This window comes from Eublepharis macularius, chromosome 8, assembly GCF_028583425.1.
Source record: "Eublepharis macularius isolate TG4126 chromosome 8, MPM_Emac_v1.0, whole genome shotgun sequence".
NCBI lineage: Eukaryota > Metazoa > Chordata > Lepidosauria > Squamata > Eublepharidae > Eublepharis > Eublepharis macularius.
Genome location: NC_072797.1, coordinates 109,795,499 through 109,815,307, shown reverse-complemented (window position 1 = coordinate 109,815,307; position 19,809 = coordinate 109,795,499). Strand labels below are relative to the sequence as shown.

General features: G+C 42.4%; 2 non-coding genes across 2 annotated transcripts; one reads left to right on the top strand and one right to left on the bottom strand.

The window, feature by feature from the left end:
• Positions 1-784: 784 nt before the first annotated feature.
• TRNAH-GUG (transfer RNA histidin (anticodon GUG)) lies at positions 785-856 on the top strand. The gene has a single exon. It is a non-coding gene; the product is annotated as a tRNA-His (tRNA).
• Positions 857-1,761: 905 nt separating this feature from the next.
• On the bottom strand, positions 1,762-1,833 carry TRNAH-GUG (transfer RNA histidin (anticodon GUG)). Its single transcript has one exon. It is a non-coding gene; the product is annotated as a tRNA-His (tRNA).
• Between the last annotated feature and the right edge of the window lie 17,976 nt (positions 1,834-19,809).

The following is a 19,809-nucleotide window of genomic DNA, read 5'->3' as shown; positions in this document are numbered from 1 at the left end:
TTTATAAAGATTTCCCTCTTCCCGCTATGTAAAGCATTGGCCATACATTGCACAATGTTGATGTTTCTTGGGCAACAACATGAGGAGTTTGAATCAGACATTCCGTTAGGAGATTTGTGTTCCCCAGACTCATGAGGGTCCATCTACACATTACAAAGTCCTTTGTGTTGTTGGGCAACAACATGCTGACTTTGTATCATACCTGTGATGAGAGTTCTCTCCATAAAATACTCCATGGAGCTGCTGTTGGCTGCTGGGTGAAACTTACATGTAACCATGTAAGCATCACAATTTCACAAAGGGAGACAAATTGTTTGGCTATAGGCTTGTAAAGTTGTGTTTCCATGTTACGTTTTTATAAATTCCATTTGTGAAAGAAGAAAAACTTCATTTCATAATTCCTTTTATGCCAAACTGCTTTGTTTATATGTTTGTTTTATAGTATGGCTAAATCTTGCAGAAGCAATAACAACTGTATTTTCTCAAAGAAAAATATTTGATATACCTCTTCCTCTACAGACCCATATCTATTTAACTTCTGCATTAGGGGGTTATTTGTTTTTGTACAAAAAGGTTGGCTGTTGGTTAATTAGCAATTGTTATATAGAAGGGGATACAGGGAAACTGTTTGATATAAGTCAAAATGGGGAAAAATTTCAAGCCGTGACAAAGCAAATTTTATATTTTTCATATATTGGCCGGAAGGTGGCAGTAGTTGTATATATGTCGTCATTTAGTCTAGAAGGAAAAAAAAGCCACATGCCTTTCAGTTCCTGGATAGCTTGCCGTGATCGTATAGTGGTTAGTACTCTGCGTTGTGGCCGCAGCAACCTCGGTTCGAATCCGAGTCACGGCAGAAAGGAATTTCTTTTGATTTAACTTAAATTCTTTACAATACTGAGCTACTTGTTTAAAAGCTTGCAGTATTAAAATTGTTAAACCTTGATGCATGCAGAGAAATAGCACTTGGATAATACTGAATAATCCCATTGCATTTGTGTCTTCATTTAATTGTTAATTGTAATTGTTAATTTTTATTATGCAAGTAGAATTTAAAGCAAACAGCTTTATAATGATGTTCATTTAAGAATTAATCACGGAAGTCAATAGGATATAGGATTAAAACATTTTCATGGTGTTGAATTCGCTTAAAATACAAAAGGGAAGATATGGTATGAGCAGAATCCTATATTATGCTTTCATGGACTTTTGAAATCTTGAAGGAGGAAAAAATGTTTTCCTGTGAGATTCCCTTTGTTTTTATGCTTAGTTATATGACATTATGGGGATGGCAATGGCAAACCACCCCGTAACAAAAAGTTGGCCAAGAAAACGTCATGATGCGATGTCCCCCCATGGGTCAGTAATGACTCGGTGCTTGCACAGGGGACTACCTTTACCTTTACCTATATGACATTAAATGGCTACATGTCTTCTGTATAAAAATCTGTGGGTTTTTATGTATGGGTGGTGCTCCCTGTCCAGCATACAGGACATGTGCAAAAGAGTAATCTTGTGTCATTTACAGTATACCAGGCCCACCCCAAATCAGCTCTGAGCCTGGTTTTTGGTGATGTGTCAGAGAGATATGTTCCCTACTGAAAATGCCCACTTGCCAACATGGTGGCGATGCAAAAAGGTAGACTTCATGTACCAGACAGAGTTTGGAAGGAATCTTGGCAATCTCCAGTGATCTCAGTAGACTTAGTAGGAGGTAACTCTGCTTCTTTTTTTAAAGTGAAGATAAAATTACTCCCCTTCTGCCGTGACTCGGATTCGAACCGAGGTTGCTGCGGCCACAACGCAGAGTACTAACCACTATACGATCACGGCAAGCTACTGGAGAGATTGTTAAATTTAGCTTGTTTAGTGATCTCCTCAAGCAGTGTTGGGGGAATATTGCCATCTAGTGTCAATTACTGGTTGTGATGGTTTATATGACAAACTGCATTTCTGTAAAACTGCTTTTAGCTGGTGTTTAAGAACCTGTATGTTCCTTTTTATTTTTGTTGCAACAGATGGACATGGCTACTCCTCAGGAATTATTTGACTTTTTCATGTTACCTTATGGAGGGGTGGGGCAGGCTTAGTCTGACTATCATTTTACCATCACCTCCATAATAACAGGAGAGAAATCTTGGAACCTACTCCATGAAGCAATAGCATGGTGGTTTTTGAAGAAATACTTGGTTAGGTTTCTCTCCCATTCTCATTTTTTCAAATGTGGGATATTTAAGTAATTAGCATCCATATATTTTTCATTTCTAAATGTTCTAACTACAAACAGTTACACAGTTCTGCCTGTGTTGTCATCACCGTCCAAGAATTAGATAAAAAATAGATAACATTTTGAGGGAACACACCATAAAATGGAGGGGGTTTGCAGCAGTGATAAAATTGAAAGTAAAAATGCTATATCAGTTCTGTTTTAGAAAATACTTCTCAGTAAAATGGCAATAAAAGGAATACAGGAGTAAAGAAGAGTTATGTAAGAAGAAAGTGTTGAAGCAGGGTGTGTAAGAAGAAAGCAAATATACACAACACATTTGTGTGTAAAGTAAATAACTGTCAAGTGGGGAAGGAGAGCATAACAAAGGAAGAGAATTCTGCGTGGAAAGAATGTCAGAAAGAGACACGTGGAGCCTGCAAGGACTAGCGGGGGCATCCAATTTTCCTCTAAATTTCCTACCCTACTGTTTATTCTTTCCCTCCTTCTGGTCCCTTCCCTTTCACTGCTTTCTTTCCTTTTTTATACCTCCCCAGCCAAGCTACCTTTTATCTGCCCCTTCAGTTATAATTGTTACTTATTTTATTTATATCCCACCTTTCTCCCCAAAGGGGATCCAAAGCAGCTTACGTTGTTCTTCTGTCATCCATTTTATTCTCTCAACAACTCTGTTTGATAGGTTAGGCTGAGAGTGTGTGATGACCCAAGGTTATCCAGTGAGCTTCTGTGGCAGAGAGGGGATTTGGACATAGGTCTCCTAGATGCTATTGAGAAACTATAACCACAGTATAATGCTGGCTTTTGTTCAGTGGCTGCTTTTGAATAGTAGTGAGCAGCTGGTCCTGTTAGTGGTTGCTGCCAGGTCTGGCCTGATGAATAGGGTTGCCAGTCCCCCCTGAGGGCGAGGGATCCCCCGGTCCCACCCTATACCCTCCGCCCCCCTTACCTAACTGGCCAGATGAGTAGGATTGCCAGTCCCCTCTGAGGGTGGGGGATCCCCCGGTCCCATGCTGCACCCTTCGCCCCCCCTTACCTAACTGGTGAGGAAAAAGGCAGGGGAACACACCTCCCGGGGCACCCTCCTGGGTGGTGCGGTGTGCTCCTGCATGTTGCAGTAGGCTGATTTCGGCCCGAAATGGGCCTGATTTGGCCCGCTGCAGAGTGCAGGAGCACTCCAGGGCCTATTGCGCCTCCTCAGCAGCACTTCCTTGCTCTGCAGCAGCTCGATTCATCCCGAATCCAGCCTGAATCAGGCCTCTCTGGAGTGCAGGAGCACTTTAGGGCCCATCGCACCACCCCAGCAGTGCTCCCACGCTCCGCAGCAGCCCAATTTGACTTGCTGTGGAGCACTAAGGTAAGTGCCAGGTCTCCCGCCTCCCGCTCAGAGGGTAAGGGAACCTGGCAACCCTGTCCATGAATCTTCTATCAAAGGCCAAAAAAGGCCTAGAAAGGGTCCTGCCCCCTCCTCTTTTTTTGACAGAAACCAATACTTGAAGGATGTCAAGGAAGGGACCAGGTCCCCCAAATGGCAGAGTACATGGGAAGAGAGAAACTTGCTTCCTGCCCAGCAAACCAGAGGTGAAGTATAGAAGCCTTGTGGTATAGTGGTTAGACTAGGACCTGAGGAATCCAGGTTCAAATCCTAACTCATGTCACAATCCTGAGGACACTCCTGGAATTAAGCCCTATTGAATAAAATGGGTCTTATTTCTGAGTTGACTTTTTTAAGATTGCTCCCTTAGCCATTAAATTCACTAGGCGACCTCGAACCAGTCATTCTCTCTCTGCCTAACCTAACTCAAAGGGTTTTTATGGAGATAAAGTGGGGGAGGGGGAGAACTATGTATGCACCCTAAGCTTCGTGTCAAGAAAAAATTGTGGTAACGAGATGCCTATCACCAGACCCAGTTTTTACATGTTAGGTGCCTGGTATGCACTTCTGTTAATATATATCTATTTTGTAGCGTGGCAGTGAAATCTGTCTTATAGAGCTGAGACTCAGAATATTCTTTTGCCCGAGCATATTCACTTGCTGGTGAGGAATGGACAAGTTGTTGATTGGCTAGAATGAAGAGGAAGTAACTAAGGGGGCGTGAGATTGCTGCTAGGTTCAGAGACTAGATCCTCACAAAGGAATTCTGCCAGTTTCAGGTTTCTACTGTCATGCATAGGCCTCAATAAGAAATAATTCAGTATGGCTGATGCACTTTCAATGCACTTTATCAATCGTTTGAGGTGGGTTTTTTGTTCCGCACACAAAAAAAATCCGTTCCAAATGATCTATAAAGAGGATTGGAAGTGCATTATCCAATGTGTGCGGAATCACTCTATGGCCGTCGTCACACGGGCATCTCTTCCGTTAAATTTACAGCATATAGTGTCCTACCTGTTATCGGCACAGTAACGTTTCTTTGGGTCACCTAATGGCTCTTCGCGCCACCAGCTGTCCACACCGAAGCACTCTGCTCTGTTCTCTCTAACCGCGCAGAAGCAGCTCCTCCCCCCTCTCTTTTTTTTTTATTATTCTGGCGTTTAATTCCGCTATAATGGAATAACAGCATATAAACATTCCGTTAGAGCAAAACATTACGACCCTTTTGTTTTTCCAACTTTGAAATTATATAAATAGCCCTTTGCCCGCAGAAAACTCCCTGTCTGACGTGATCCCCATCACTGAAGACTCTGCCATGGCGACTGAGTCATTTTTACTTCAGCAGAAAATTTGCATTGTGTTATGTCGTTATGGCGTTATAAGGACATAATAAAATAAAAAAGGGGAGTCGCAGGAAGAAATGGATTCTGGGATTGAAGGGAGGGCATAGGACGTTGCGAGGCGAAATACATCAATGCGAGGCATTCACACTGAGGCACAAAATAGCGCGACTATCAAGCACAAAGCAGAAGAGAGAAAATCGCTACAGTGTTGGAATAAGGTGGGTGTTTGCTGGGAAATAGCGCCATTTTAGCGCTAAATAAAAGCCCGTGTGACGACGGCCTATGTCTTTCCCATAACGGGACAATGTTCATTTTAGCAGTGAATGTGATTTTAAATGGTTAATCTTGTCCTTCCTTTCATTCTTTCTCCCATCACTTCAGTGCAAACCCTTAATGATATTGGAAGGAATATCCATTTTGTTTCCCCTTTCTGTTGCCAGTTTTTTTGCAAACACACCTGCACTAAGGAATGAAACAATTTCCTGAATAGTATACTAGGAAGTCTCCCTTTTGTCTTATAAATGTTCTTATACAGCAGCCTGAATAATGCTATTAATGGTAGAAATATTGATGGTATGAATTTACATATCAATGTCCACCCCACCCCCTTCCTTTTGTCTGGAAAATTTAGCTTTTTCCTTTAACTGGTAGGAACCATATTAATCTAACTTGAAGCTGTTTGAGCTTAGATTTTCTCTTGTACTTTCTTCATTTCTAAATAAAAAATGCTTCTTATCCATGCTAAAATGATCATCACAGAGTACCCAAACTTGCTTTAAAGAGTGATGTGCTACTACAACAACAAAAACAATAATAACAACAACATTCAATTTATATAATAATATTTGATTTATATACCGCCCTTCAGAACAACTTAATGCCCACTCAGAGCGGTTTACAAAGTATGTTATTTTGATCCTCACAACAAACACCCTGTGAGGTGGGGGGGCCGAGAGAGCTCCTAGAAGCTGTGACTGACCCAAGGTCACCCAGCTGGTTTCAAGTGGAGGAGCGGGGAATCAAACCCGGCTCTCCAGATTAAAGTCCCGCACTCTTAACTGCTACACCAAACTGGCTGATAAAGATTTCCCAGTGAAGAGCACATCAACTAGTTCTACCAAGGAAGCCACTTAGCATTTACCCTGGAGTACTTCCACAAGGGATGACTCGCAAGCGACCACCAAATCTGGTACCAAACTGAGTTCAGCATCAGAGCCTTTCTACTCCCCGTGATCCTAAAATCACAGGAATAGGAACATAATTCGGTTCCCTCAGAATAGATTATTTTCTTCTCTTACCTCTACAGTGTACAGGTCTCTTTTAAGATTTACTCCTTTGATGCAATCCTAGGGACCTGGGATCTTGATTTCCTCAGTAGGCTTTCGATTATTTCTTTTGTGAGCGGCCTAAAGAGTTTTTAAATTTTGCAAGCCACCTTTCTTTAGTGGAAAGGTGAAGTATAAATCTTCTTAATAAATTTACGTTGCCAACATTTGTAAGCCTCTGGATATCCACCAAACCTGATTTTACTTCCTGTTTGAAATTCATTTATGTTATTACCCAAGATGCGAAATTTTTATATTTTACAGAGAATGAAGCTGGGAATAGAGATTCTTTTTGAACACCAATTCTCTCTAACTCACTTTTTTAGTCTGCTAGCTATAGAAATGCCAAAAAATAAATAGCATTATTTGTTCATGACCTGGAAGCTGTATTTTTTATTTTTGAAAATTAATCCAGCTCAAAGCTGGATTAGAGATGGCACATCTCTCAACAACAGGCATGCAGGATCAAAGCAAACAGTCATTCCGTCCTGGCTGGAAATCCTGTTCTTTATACATAGATCTGATTCATACCCATGGATGGCTACAATCACAGCCATCTGTTTTAAATTAATAACACTAAATCATCTTGCACGTAAATCAATCATACCTTGAAGCACCAGAGGATAAGTGACTCAAGCAAACCAAGACTTTGTTGGGCAGCTCACATAATACAGCGTCATCCTTTTTTCTCTGTCACTATATTGAAATCACATTTGAGCAGAGCAAGATCTTTTTAACAGCCATGCTGTTCTAATAATGCAGTCACAATTAGATTGCACAATCAGAGGCTGGTAAGAAAGTAAGTACGGCATTTTTAGACAGTGCATACTTTCAAAAGGATGAGATCTCAAGCTGTCTGACCAGACTCCTGTTGAGTCACTGAAGTTATGAAGAGCCCAGGAAAGCAAGCAAGTGGTACCCACCATTGCTCAGGCTAAATCAGCAGGCCCAGCCTTGAAACTCTGATCCGATCACGTTGAGGAGTTTCTTGAATAGCTAGTTTTCTTGCAATTTCTTGTGACGGTACTCAGCCAAGTTGCCAACCTCCAGGTGGTGGCTGGAGATGTGGAATGAAGAACACCTAGAACTACAGCTGATCAGTGCCTCTGGATAAAATGGCTGCTTTGGTGGGAGGACTCTCTGGTGTTGTATTTGCTTCCCCTGGAGAAAGTGGCTACTTTGGAAGGCGGAATCTGTGGCATTATAACCTGCTGAGCTCTAGCCCCTCCCCAAACCTTGCCCTTTCCAGACTCCACTCCTCAAATCTCCAGGAATTTCATAATCTGAAGGTGGCAAACCTAAATGAGACCCATGTACACACTTAGAGTTTGTTTAAAAAATGACTTCACAGGTTCCAGGTCCAGCACTGCTGAGCCCTGGTGATAGGCCATGAAATCACTCTCACCTTCATAGTAAGAAAAAATGTGCTGGATCAGATCACAGCCATCAAATATCTATGAAATATGTGTAGTATGTAACTGCGTACAGAATTTTAAGAAATTCCTTGCATTTTTGATACCGGTTTATTTACCAATATAAAAGCAGAGCATACTGCAAGGAAGCAGAATCTTAAAGTAGGTAACAGAAATTATTCTGTACCAGTTGCTGCCTTTCGAAGGCTGCATCCCCGTTCTAGCTAACTGGTTAAACTTCAAGTGTTCACTCTCTTCTCTCTCCAAAATAGGAAAGAGTCCAGTAGCACCTTTAAGACTAACCAGCTTTATTGTAGCATAAGCTTTCGAGAGCCACAGCTCTCTTCGTCAGATGCATGTGATCTCTGCATGCATCTAACGAGAGCTGTGGCTCTCGAAAGCTTATGCTACAATAAAGCTGGTTAGTCTTAAAGGTGCTACTGGACTCTTTCCTATTTTGCACCTAGATTTCTGTGGGTGCAAGGAGGGAAGCGATTTTTGCTGATTCATCCCTCCTGCAGCAGTTCAAAAGACATCCTGAAATGCTACTCCTGGGGGGACCCCAGGAATAGCTGGGGACGGATTGGAGTTCTGTAGGAGAAGGATCAGCAAAAACCACCTGCCTCCATGTGTTCATGGAAATCTAGGTGGGATCCAAGCCTTTATCTTACCGCTGCAAATGTTCCCAAACAAAGGACTGCGGGAGTGTTGGGACACCCAACTTATGTGGTGACAGGTACACCCAGATAGTATAAATGCATCCACCTAACAGATGTTCACTTCATGCAACTGGCCGATAAAACAATTTAATACAGTTTTGTGTGGCTGTACTGTTGGGCATCCATAAAATGTACACTGGCCCTAAGAACAGAGATACTATGGATTTCATCTTAGTTTGTGGGTGAGGTCCCTATAGTATGTCTGCATGCAAATACCTATTTTTAAAGTGATTTTGTGAATCAGGCAAAATGGTACACCTCCATCTTACTTAAGGTAAGTTTTCTCAACATAAAATTAATATAACAAGGTACAAAATGACCTTCTGCCCCTCTCTTTTGTGGCAGAAATGCTTATTCTCACGGCTTTTCTAATTCCCAGGGTCTGCTGTCAAGTGTTATGGGATGAGGCACATTCGTGGCTTTTCTTCCTGCTTTCCGAACCTCCAGGATGTGATAGATGGATCTCTAAAAACCATCTTCTTTGCTGCCTTCTTAGAATGACACCCCCTCCCAGAATTTTCTGTCTTTGTATTATCAGCAGCAACATGCTGCCCGCCAGCTGTAGCACATTATTACTCATATACAGCACAACAAAATCCTGCCTATAAAAACTTGACTGTCTGCCAGCTATGCAGTGGTGCTTCCATTCCATGATTAGACACACAAGAAGCGTGAGGGTCACAGAGAGATGAGTCCTGCCTGCGACGGACTCTTTGGTTTGCTGCCATGAATGTTTATGGTAAAGCCGCATGGCCACCACGCTTACCTGTAGTTATCTGCTCCTGGCAACTGTTTTTGAAAGAATGTTTAGCTATTACTGCTGTGCACGGGCAATGCTTATCCCATGTTACATTGTGTTGTTGCAGGAGAAAAATACCATTAATTCCATAAACATCTGGAGATGGAAAAGATAGCCAACAGAGACTCAAGCTTACTCATAAGCCCAATAAAATTGATTAAAAACCTGTCATTGAATTCAATGGTTCTTTGTACAAGGCAGGTAAAGTTTTGATAACCCACTGAGTTCACAAGAAGCTCTCCTAAAGGGTGTGCTAATGCTGTAGAATGGTCAGTGGAAAAGAGAGGTTGGAATCCCAGCAGTCCACAGGACAAATTTTACTTCATGATCTTAAACATGCTGGTTTGAATGCGAGAAAAGCCGCCATACTGGATCAGACCATATTTTCATTTAGGCCAGTATCTTGTTGCAAGCAGTGTCAACCAGATACACAGAGGCTGTCCCCTGTTTTCCCTGTCTCCGGAGAATTGTGGATAGTTCAGATTGTTATTCTCTCATTGACCAGTTCTTATTTCATGCCAGGCTAACGAAATACTCCACATCCCACAATAGTCCTGCAGAGAAGATTAGCATATCAAGCACCAATCCATATGCAAAAGAACCTCCTCAGGATACAGTGACGCCTCCCTCCATTAGCATTCCGCAAACTGGGAAACTCCTACAGGATGACTCAGCCCAAACCCACTTTCCTGAGTAGATATAAATTACCTGCCAACATCTTCTCCACCCTGTGACACTGAGAGATCTCTGTCTTTTGGTGCTATACCTCTGAAGATGCCAGCCACGGCTGCTGGTGAAATGTCAGGAACTACAATGCCAAGACCACGGCTATACAGCCCGGAAAATCCACAACAACCATCGTTCTCCGGCCGTGAAAGCCTTCGACAATATATCTTATTTCATGCGATTATGGGATTGGCTTCCATTCCCTAAATTGACATATAATAGATTTAAGACTGTTCCTTGTTGCCAACTTCTCTTCCTTACTGGATGAGCTGTGGTGATGTCACAGGATGTTCACAAATAGTTTTGCTGCTGAAGACGAAAGCTCAGTCATGGAATATTGCAAATCAGCAGGAAACTGCTGCTGTTAAAAACGGACTAACCTGGCACAGGACTTCATAAGTTGGAGAGGCAGGTGGGCAAGAGAGTGAAGAAGACAACTTCATGGAAAGTCTAAGGACAGGTTAGGTTGTGTGCAGCTTGGGAGACAGAATTTGAGTACCAGTGCTTAGGGAAGACTGGAGGCAAGAGAGAAATGGGAGTGGGTAGACCTCAGTGAGGGCCTGTAGAAAACAAGAATTGTATGCTATTGGTGGAGGCAATGACAAGGGCTGAATTTCACGTACTGATTCCAAACCATCAACAAAATCATAGGGTACAGGAATCTGTATTCTCTCCTATCCCAGTGGCTTAAGCAGTGTTGTATGCTGGAGAAGTTGTAAAATGGCTTAGATCATAGCTACTCAAATGAGATACCTGAAAGAAAAATACTATATCTGAAAAATGCTGACGCTCATTCCTGGTGCATCCTGAGATTAAAGGAATTCCATAGTAGTGGGCCAGACATCAAGATTTCTTCTGTAGGCCTTCGCCATTTGAATGGTGTTGGAGCTGATAAAGTCAAGAGGATGTTCTTTGTCAATCTTAATAATTACAATGGAGCATATAGAGAAGGTTAAAAAAACCCAGAAGTTCTGCAGCAATTTAAAGACAAGCAATATCCCAGCATATCCTTTTGTGGAGCAGACCTCACTTCATCTACGGTTGCCAAGTTCTAGGTGGGGCCTGGAGATCTCCCAAAATTTCAATTGATTTCCAGCCCACAGAGATTAGTTCCCCTAGAAGAAATGGCAGTTTCAGAGGGCAGACTCCATGACATTATACTCCACTGAAGGCCCCCCCCCAAACTCTGCCCTCCCTAAGCTGCACTCTCCAATCTCCAGGAATTTTCCAGCCAGCAGTTGGCAATTGTAACTTCACCTGATACATGCAACATATATCCAAATGGCTGATAAATTGATGTTAAAGGATGTAAATAACAGAAAGACATGAGGGAATGGGAGATGTGACAAAAGTAGACCAGTTTAAATCAATCAAAAGAATAAGCAATCCTCTTAGAGTGGGTATCAGTCTCTGAACTGTTGATAGATGGGTAAGGCAGGGTTAACAGACAATCAGATCATGCCCTGTGGCTTCTTCTTTTGAGGATGTTTCCTTTGGGTGGAGAGGAGAATAAAGACTTTTAGATCAGCAACAGAATGCTCTGGAACACTAAAATCTTCTTCCACCAGTTTATAAATATTGAGATTTTTCATGTCTAATTTGTAACATCTAAAATCAGATTATTTTAAAGGATAGCAAGGTAATGACAGGCAATACCCAGTTTTACTTTTATCAGCTGGTTCCTATGTTCTTCACCAGAAACATACTGATGATATCATGACTGCACTTTGTCTCTCTTTACCCTTCCACCCCTTCCAATAACATTACAAAATGGCAGTACCATCCTGCAGAAGTTGTGAGAACCAGTGCAGTGTAGTGGTTAGCGTGTCGGACTAGGATCAGGGCTGGGTTCAGATCCCAGGGTGTTCAGATTCCCAGGGCTTGTTGGGTGATCTTGGGCCAGTAGTCACACTCTGACTGGCCTACCTCACAGGATTGTTGAGAGGATAAAATGGAGACAGGAGAACAATGTAAGTTGTGTTGGGTCCCCTTTGGGGAGAAAGGTGGGGTATAAATGAAGCAAATAAGTAAATTGTGATGCCACAAATGACAATGCAAAGCTTGTCATGTTGATATTGCAGTCAAGAATTATCCATGCAGCTATCGAATTGGAATGCCAAATCAGTGACTTAGATTCTATTGTTCTTTCTTGCACTTTCTTTAGCAGATAAAGACCTATTTGACATGCTAAAAAAAAGGGCACAACCCAAGAGATAACACTGTTGTAGTCTTTAACTTAAGTGTTCAGATTTATATAAGAAAAACAGCAAATGTTTTTCCTTTTTTAAAAAAATGGATAAGTCAGTGCTTAGTTTTTCTCATAGATCCAGAGGAGTTAGCCGTGTTAGTTTGTATTTGCAAAATAGTAGAGTCCAATACCTTTAAGACTAACCAACTTTATTGTAGCATAAGCTTTTGACAACCACAGCTCTCTTCGTCAGATGCAAGTTTTTCTCATGCGCTTATTGAAAACTTTTATACTGAAGTGTAAGGTTTGGGAAACTACCAGTCAGTGGATCTAAACAGTTTCTTGCTTACATTAGGACAATAACAAATGTTTTAAACAGCCTAAGCTTCGAGTGACTGCTTTTAATAAGAAGAAATGTCAGGTTTTTTGGAGATACATTCAGCTTCCACCTCCCTTTTAAAGGATCTGTTCTACATGAAAGGTTCCCCCCGCCTTTATTTTTATTGGAAAAATATTCGTGGAGAATACTTTATTTCACAAAGCTCCTATCACTAACTTGGCAGTTAGCTGCAGGGTAATGAATGGCCGTGGGGTTACCACATTATAAATCAATCAAGGAGTTCATGTGAAATCATACAAGAAACCTCCAGAGTGAAGCACGAGCACTTATTACTAACATCTGATTCCTAAGATTAATATGCAGGATAGTTTAGATAGGGTTGGAAAAGGACCCAAAAGAACCTCAAGTAAATTATGTAGTTCCTACCTGACGATGCTGAACACAGAGAATTATTGTTTTAATCACAATCTTCAGGGGGATAAAGTAATGATCAATTCTTTTTCGTTTTAGCATGGTTTGGGCAGGTTCTCAGCCAGAGCAATTTGGAATCAAGAAATTGTTTGCCTGAGTTGAATGGATGAAGAAAATGTGGAACAGAACTCACGCTGAAATCCCAGTATCCGCTTTATTCCTTATTAAGTGGAAGCAGTGTGTTTATCTCACCTTCCTTCACTGTGGTATTTGTGTGCACATAATTGCCTGGACGTATGCCTGCCTACCAATTCTATTCCTTGACCGTGGTGGTGACATCCAGGAAGTGGGAACAGTAAGTCAGCTGATCCAGTCTCTGGACTCAGAGCAGAGATCAACAGTGCATTCCGAAGCAGATTCGCACCCTCATAGCCCATCGGCTTCAATGGGTTTAGAAGGGTGTAACTGTGCTCAGAGGACACTGCAAGTCAACCTGTTTTTTAACAGCTACTTAGATTTCCCATTGATCTACAACACAGTGCAGTGGGAAAATGATAGAGTTGGTAGGTAGGGTCTGTGTGCAATATGGACAAGCCATATGGGCTACACTAGACCAGGTATTTAAGTCTGCCAGATGTTTGATAAGCTCCCTCTACTTGAATTTACTCAAAACCAGAAAGTCATCAAACATATGGCAGGCTGCAATATATTCCCTGGTGTGCAGTCCAAACTTTGCCTTCAGTTCTCCTTTCTGGGAGTTATTCCACCCCACCCCTCACCCCGCCCCATGTGTAAGGTGTCTGTGGTTAGTTCAGCTCTTGTAATTGAAAGGAACTACTCTTATTGAATAGTCTAAGAATTGCAGCAGGATGCCTTTAGGCAGCATTATTAATTAGCCCCAAATAATAATTAGCTTTGGAGGGCTTTGTCTGTGGGTTGCCAAGAGCAACCTTGTACATACCCATTCTAAGCTCACTTGTGATGGTGCAGAAGCAAAGTCCCTGGGTCTTTGTCCTCCTTAGGTACAGAAACCATCCTTTCCCATCACAAGTCTTAGAAAGACCCATTTGTCTCCACAGGATAGAATGCTTGCCCTGTATTTAGCTAGGTTGTTTTGCGCACCTCGGGAACTAGTTTTGTTACTGTTTATTAAAATACCAGTTTACATCTTCCAGGCAACCTGACACCTGTGCTAGACTCATGCGGCTGACTTGCCCTTTGGATTCCCTAAGCTTAAAGAGAGTATTTGTCAAATGTGATAAGGGGTTACAGAACGGCCACTTGGCAGATGATAAGAGGACACAAGGATGTGGGGTGATAAAAGAAGCGTGGATTAGCTAGCGGCTGGATCAGCTGCCTCTGGGGGCGAGGAGCGGGGTTGAGCTTGGGCCACAGCAGCGTCTGGCTGGCTCCTGGTGTGATGGTCAAAATATAGAGGGCGGCATATACTGGGATGGAACTTTTTGAGTACAGTGATTCCTCTTTTTACGTTATGTTTGCATATGGCCTTCATACTGTGGCAACTGAAGAGAGACTGTCCAGCAAAGCTGAGTTTGAAGATGCCTCTGACGGTGTTGTGGACAAAATAGTGGCCCCCTCCTCCCCATCCCACTCCTGTTTTTTTTAAAGCTGAAGAAACTACTTTTAATTGCACGCTGCCTTATTTAAAGCAGGCAGGCTGGTATCAGCAGAGGCATGGCGTCTCCCCTTCCTAGCCATCTTTCTGCAGGAACAGCTTGAATTCTGAACGGTGACCTTCCCGTGACACAGTGGCAAGTCAGCTTGGCTGTGCACTTCCTCGCTGAATTCCAAAGAATTCCAGTCTGGCAGGGACTTTCCTTCCTTCCATACTTTTAAATTAAAAACAAATAAAGCTTTCTCCCTAATGGCCCTTTAGGCACAGTGACTGTGAAGGAACTCACTGCTCCGCTTCTTCTGAACCGCAAGTTTTCGTAGCAAGCCACACTTTTGGATTTATAAATATCCTGATTTGAGGGAGATGGCCCAGTATCTGTTTGTCCACTTGTTTTACATTTGGCTTTTTGTCACGTTTCGTACAATATTTTAATTGTGTTTGCAGTTTCCATCGTGCATTCTTGACCACACAGAGCATTTATTTATTTATATCGCTGTTTTGTCCCCAATGAGGACCCACAGTGGCTTGCGACATTGTTCTCCCCTCCTCCATTTTACCTTCACAGCAACCCTGTAAGGCAGGGTAGACTAAGAAGAGAATCACTGGCCCAAGGCCCGCCCTGTGAGCTTTGTGTGGAGTGGGTGTCCCAGATCATAGTACATTACTGTAATTGCTACACTACAGTCTTTCTCGGTGGCACCTTCAGCTAGAGTTGCCACCACCCAGGCAAGGCCTGCCGTTGTCCTAGAACTATAATGCATATCTAGATGACAGAGATCAGCTCCCCGGGAGGAAATGGCAGCTTCAGAGGATGACATCACATCCCTGCTAAGGTCCTGCCCCTCCCCAAATTCTTCTCTTCGCAAGGTCCACTCCCAAATCTCTAGGACTTGCCTAGGCTAGAGTTGGCAACCCTGCCTTCCTCTGTGCGCAGCATATATAAAGCAACATCATAAATCACAGTTTGAAAAACAGGAATTCTGATTAAAAACCCAGTCCACAAAATTACTTTCATTAAAAACACAACCACGACAGTATTAAAATCCAGCAGTGAAAGGAAAACTAGTTTTGGTTTCCCTTAGCCAGCACAGTAGAATACTTTCTTTAAAAGATAGGTTTTGGTGCACTGCTGTGATATGGCAGCCCCATATGTTCTGGTGGCAAGTATTACAAAATGTATGTCCAAGAAAGTATAGCTCTAGGCCTTTCAAGTCACCCCCTCTGTAATCAGTGGGACGCCAAGGAGCAGCTCCCTTGCATGCCTAAGTTGCATGCGCATGTGAATGTTAGCAAGGGAGGGAAAGCAGGAGATAACCAAACTCTGCTGGGGAATCAGTGCAGGTCTTACATGAAAATGATTCAGATGGAAAATGTGCCACTCAGTTTCACTGTCACTAGTAGAAAAAGGCCTTTGATGTGTGCTGTCTACGGTAGATGAGAAATAATTTTGGTTGCCTATTCACCAGCAGGTGTCTCTAGCACCTCCCTCTTTCCTTTTAGTAAGGCTTATTGGGGATTTATAAGGAAGAGTTTTCTATATTCTGATCTAAAAAGATCAAGTCATTCCCACTCCCCCAGCCCGCCTCACCATTTAGAGAATATATTTTATTTTAGAAAGTAACAAAAAAAATTGTTTGGAAGCTCTCTCAGGCTTCTTGTTAGGCCCCAAAGTATTTTACTTTCATATTACCATCGGAACTGGACGCGGTCAACAAAAAAGAGGAGCTTTTAAAAAGGCTAATTGTGTGCTTAATTTGTACGCAGCAGGAATCCCGATAAATAGCTGGAATCCATTACCTTGCCTGGTATAGTTTTCCAAAACATACAGATTGGCTTTCTTAAGCATTCAGGAATACTCTCGAGTTTGAGAGACTGCACCAGCAATTTCTTGCCCTCACTCAGCTACATGTATATCGGCAAGTAGAAAGCAGATGTAAAGGGCTGCATTTTATCAGCTATTTTGGAACAAATGTCTCACCATGTCCTTCACCTTGTTGTAAACATCTGGACATAGATTTATGGACCTCTCGTGAATTTGTCAGCAAGTGGGAGCTTTGTGAAGCACGTTTACGTGTGTGTGTTTTCTTATTGAACAAATTATGCATTTAAATACACATCAAACACATTTTAGCTCTTTTTCTCCTCCCTGGCTCGCAGTCAAAAAAGATTGTCCCATTTCCTCAAATATGGTGAACATCATAAAGGAAGGGATCTGGAAGTTATTATGACATATTTAGAAGTTAAAAGGTAATCATAATGAAATCTCACAGACAAGAGGCTCCATTCTCCTGCTAAGGTATGGAGAATGCTGTGCAGGGCTATTGTTCTAGATGATTATGGAAAAGGAAATTCTCCTGTGCAATAATACAATAGAAATGCAGAGGCATGATTCCTGATTCATTTAGAGCCATTAGGTAACAAGTAGATCACAGAAAGAAAGAAAGAAAGAAAGAAAGAAAGAAAGAAAGAAAGAAAGAAAGAAAAAGGACCCCTCCCCTTTAAGCCCTTCTCTTCCTCCTCCCCCACTCAGGCTTCTCAGCTTCATGCAGCTGGCTCTTGGGGCAACCCATGCAGTACCTCTGTTCAAGTTGGGAAATGCCCAGCTTGGGCAGAGGGGCAATGGCAGGTGCCTCACCTCCCCAAATTGATGACTTCATATCGCTAGGAATCAAGAGGGTCCAGTTGGCAGCCGCATCCCAGGAGCTTCAGACATTCTCACTGCTTCTCAGCAGCATTTTTGAAATGGTAAGCAGCAGGGTCCAGGGGCACCATATTGGTTGAAACTCTGGGGTTCAGCTTCAGTCAACACAGTTTGCCTCCTGCATTCCTTTAGCTGCAATAGGGACTCCTCCTCACAGCTTAAAAGATCAAAGAGGGCTGATTTAAGTTTGTAGGAAGCTGCCGACTCTGGGTTGGGAAATTCCTGGAGATTGTGGGCAGGGTGGAGTTTGCGGAGGTTCGGGAGGTCAACAGAGATGTGATGCCAGAATATCTATCCTCTGAAGCTGCCATTTCCTCCAGGGGAACTGATTTCTGTAGGGGGGAACTCTAGTCCCCACCTGGAGGCTGGCAATCCTAAAGTGATATGTCCTCCTAGGTCAAATCCTTTAAGTTCCTCGTTCAAAGGAATATATGCAAGCCACTTGCTTCCCCTCAACCTGCACCCTCCACTGTCGAGGCAGGCTTAGGTGCTGCTGGCTGGAGGACATGTTCACTGACGACATGAGGACAGCGCTCTTGCACCACCACCCTCAGTCACTCAGAACCTCAGAGAAAGTCATGCTTATTTTTAAAAAACACATTTTTGGTACCCCTGGTATACAAAATCGTTGTCACAGCTTTTTTTCTCCCTATATAATCTGCCTGTAGTGGACACAGGTGGAAAGAGGAGAAGCAGTGCCTGGACGTTCATACTGTATTGTGTGTTCTTTGAACAGAGGGCAATGATCAGTTTTGAAAACTATAATCTGGGGCAAAGACTAACCAGTTCTCTCCAATAAGCAGACAGCATATACGAGGCTAGACTAATGATGGAGCCACTGCCTGTGCTCAGGGCCCCCCTCAGATATGCCCACTCAGAACCAGACATTTCTCTCTCCTGCATGATGCCTTCTGAGGAAGAAAGCCAGCAAGAACTCTATTTCAATTAATTTTTTAAATCATTTATTTCTTCTGAAAACTGATATGCTGCCTCTCCACAAATTTGCTTAAGGTAGCTTACAAGGTAAAAAAGAAGACAATATAATAAAAAAAACAATATCAAAACCAGCCAGGCACATAAAAATAACAAAACATAAAACAGTCTTCAGGCTACAAGCAGAACATATAAATAGCTAAGACAAGATGGAATCTTTTAGTTAAATGCCTAGCTATAACGACAGAACTTATCATTCAGAATCATTTCGTTTGACAGGATTGGGGAATTGATAGTTTGAGGACATACCCCCAGATCATGTGGCCTTAGTTCTAGAACAAAGCTTAGAGAGTGCTACAAAAGAATCTTCATATTAAGGTTGCTTTAAGCCAAAAGATGTTGTTTCCCACCCAAAGAGGAAGAGAGGCGGCCATACCTTGAAATGGGGGTGGGGTGGGGTTAGGATGTGGTGGTTCCCATGGTATAGCATGTGTATGACTCCAGATTCAATTCTTGGCATTTTTAATTTTAAAAATCACAGTCAGTAAGTGTTGGGAAAGACTTTTCTCTCCCGGAGAGAAAGCTCATTCTTCATCTGTGAATCTAGAAATATTACACTGAGTAAAGAGACATGTTTTGGACTGGTGCCAAAGGACAATAAGGTAAGTGCCAGGCAAGGTGTCACAGTCATAGTCCATGCTTTTAATCTTCTGTGAAGTAGTAAGTAAAAATATACCTTTTGACACCTAAATTACTTGGTCTGATTCTATAGTAAACTGGTTAAATCTCACTAAAATCTAGAAATCCAGGTTAAAAGAGATTGTGAATCATTCATCCCAAATCTGCTGCCCAAGGATTCAGAGAATCTACACAGCTTTGAAATTCCATGACAAGAAACACCCTCCTGATGTTACTGTCATGCAAATGCTTAATATGAATAGTAAAAATCCCATTTGACGTGTGAGAAAGTTACGTATATATCCCTGACCTGGATACCCTAGGCAAGCCCAATCTTGTCAGATCTTGGAAACTAAGCAGAGTTGAGTCTTGGTTAGTAATTGGAAGGGAGACCCAAGGAAGACCAAGTTCACTATGCAGATGCAGGCAATGGTAAACCACCTCTATTAGTCTCTTGAAGACCCCAGCAGGGATAGCAATAAGTCAGCTATGACTTGACAGAACTTTCCACCACCAACTTACACAGAGGCTTTGCCTTGTGGAGCCAACCCATGAGGGAGTGCTATGCCTTCTGCCTCTGGAGCCCCCCCCCCTTGAAGACCATGGTGAGCTTTCCCACCCAAAGAGGAAGAGAGGCAGCCATACCTTGAAATTGGGGTGGGGGTAGGATGTGGTGGCTCCCATGGTACAGCATGTGTATGACTCCACATTCAATTCTTAGCATTTTTAATTTTAAAAAATCACAGTCGGTAAGTGTTGGGAAAGACCTTTCTCTTCCTGGGATCCCGCAGAGACATGGCCAGTTGGAGTCAACAGCGCTGCTTCAGATGGCCCAAAGGTCTGTGTGGTTCTGTATAAGGCAGCTCCAAATGGAGGACAGCTAAGTGCAGGTTTGTAGCAAAGAACAAAAGTAGTCACACATGCAGCCTCTTCTGATGATTTTTTTCCAAAAAATAAATGGTTTTAAAGTTCGCTTTTCTTTACATTTGATTGTTATGG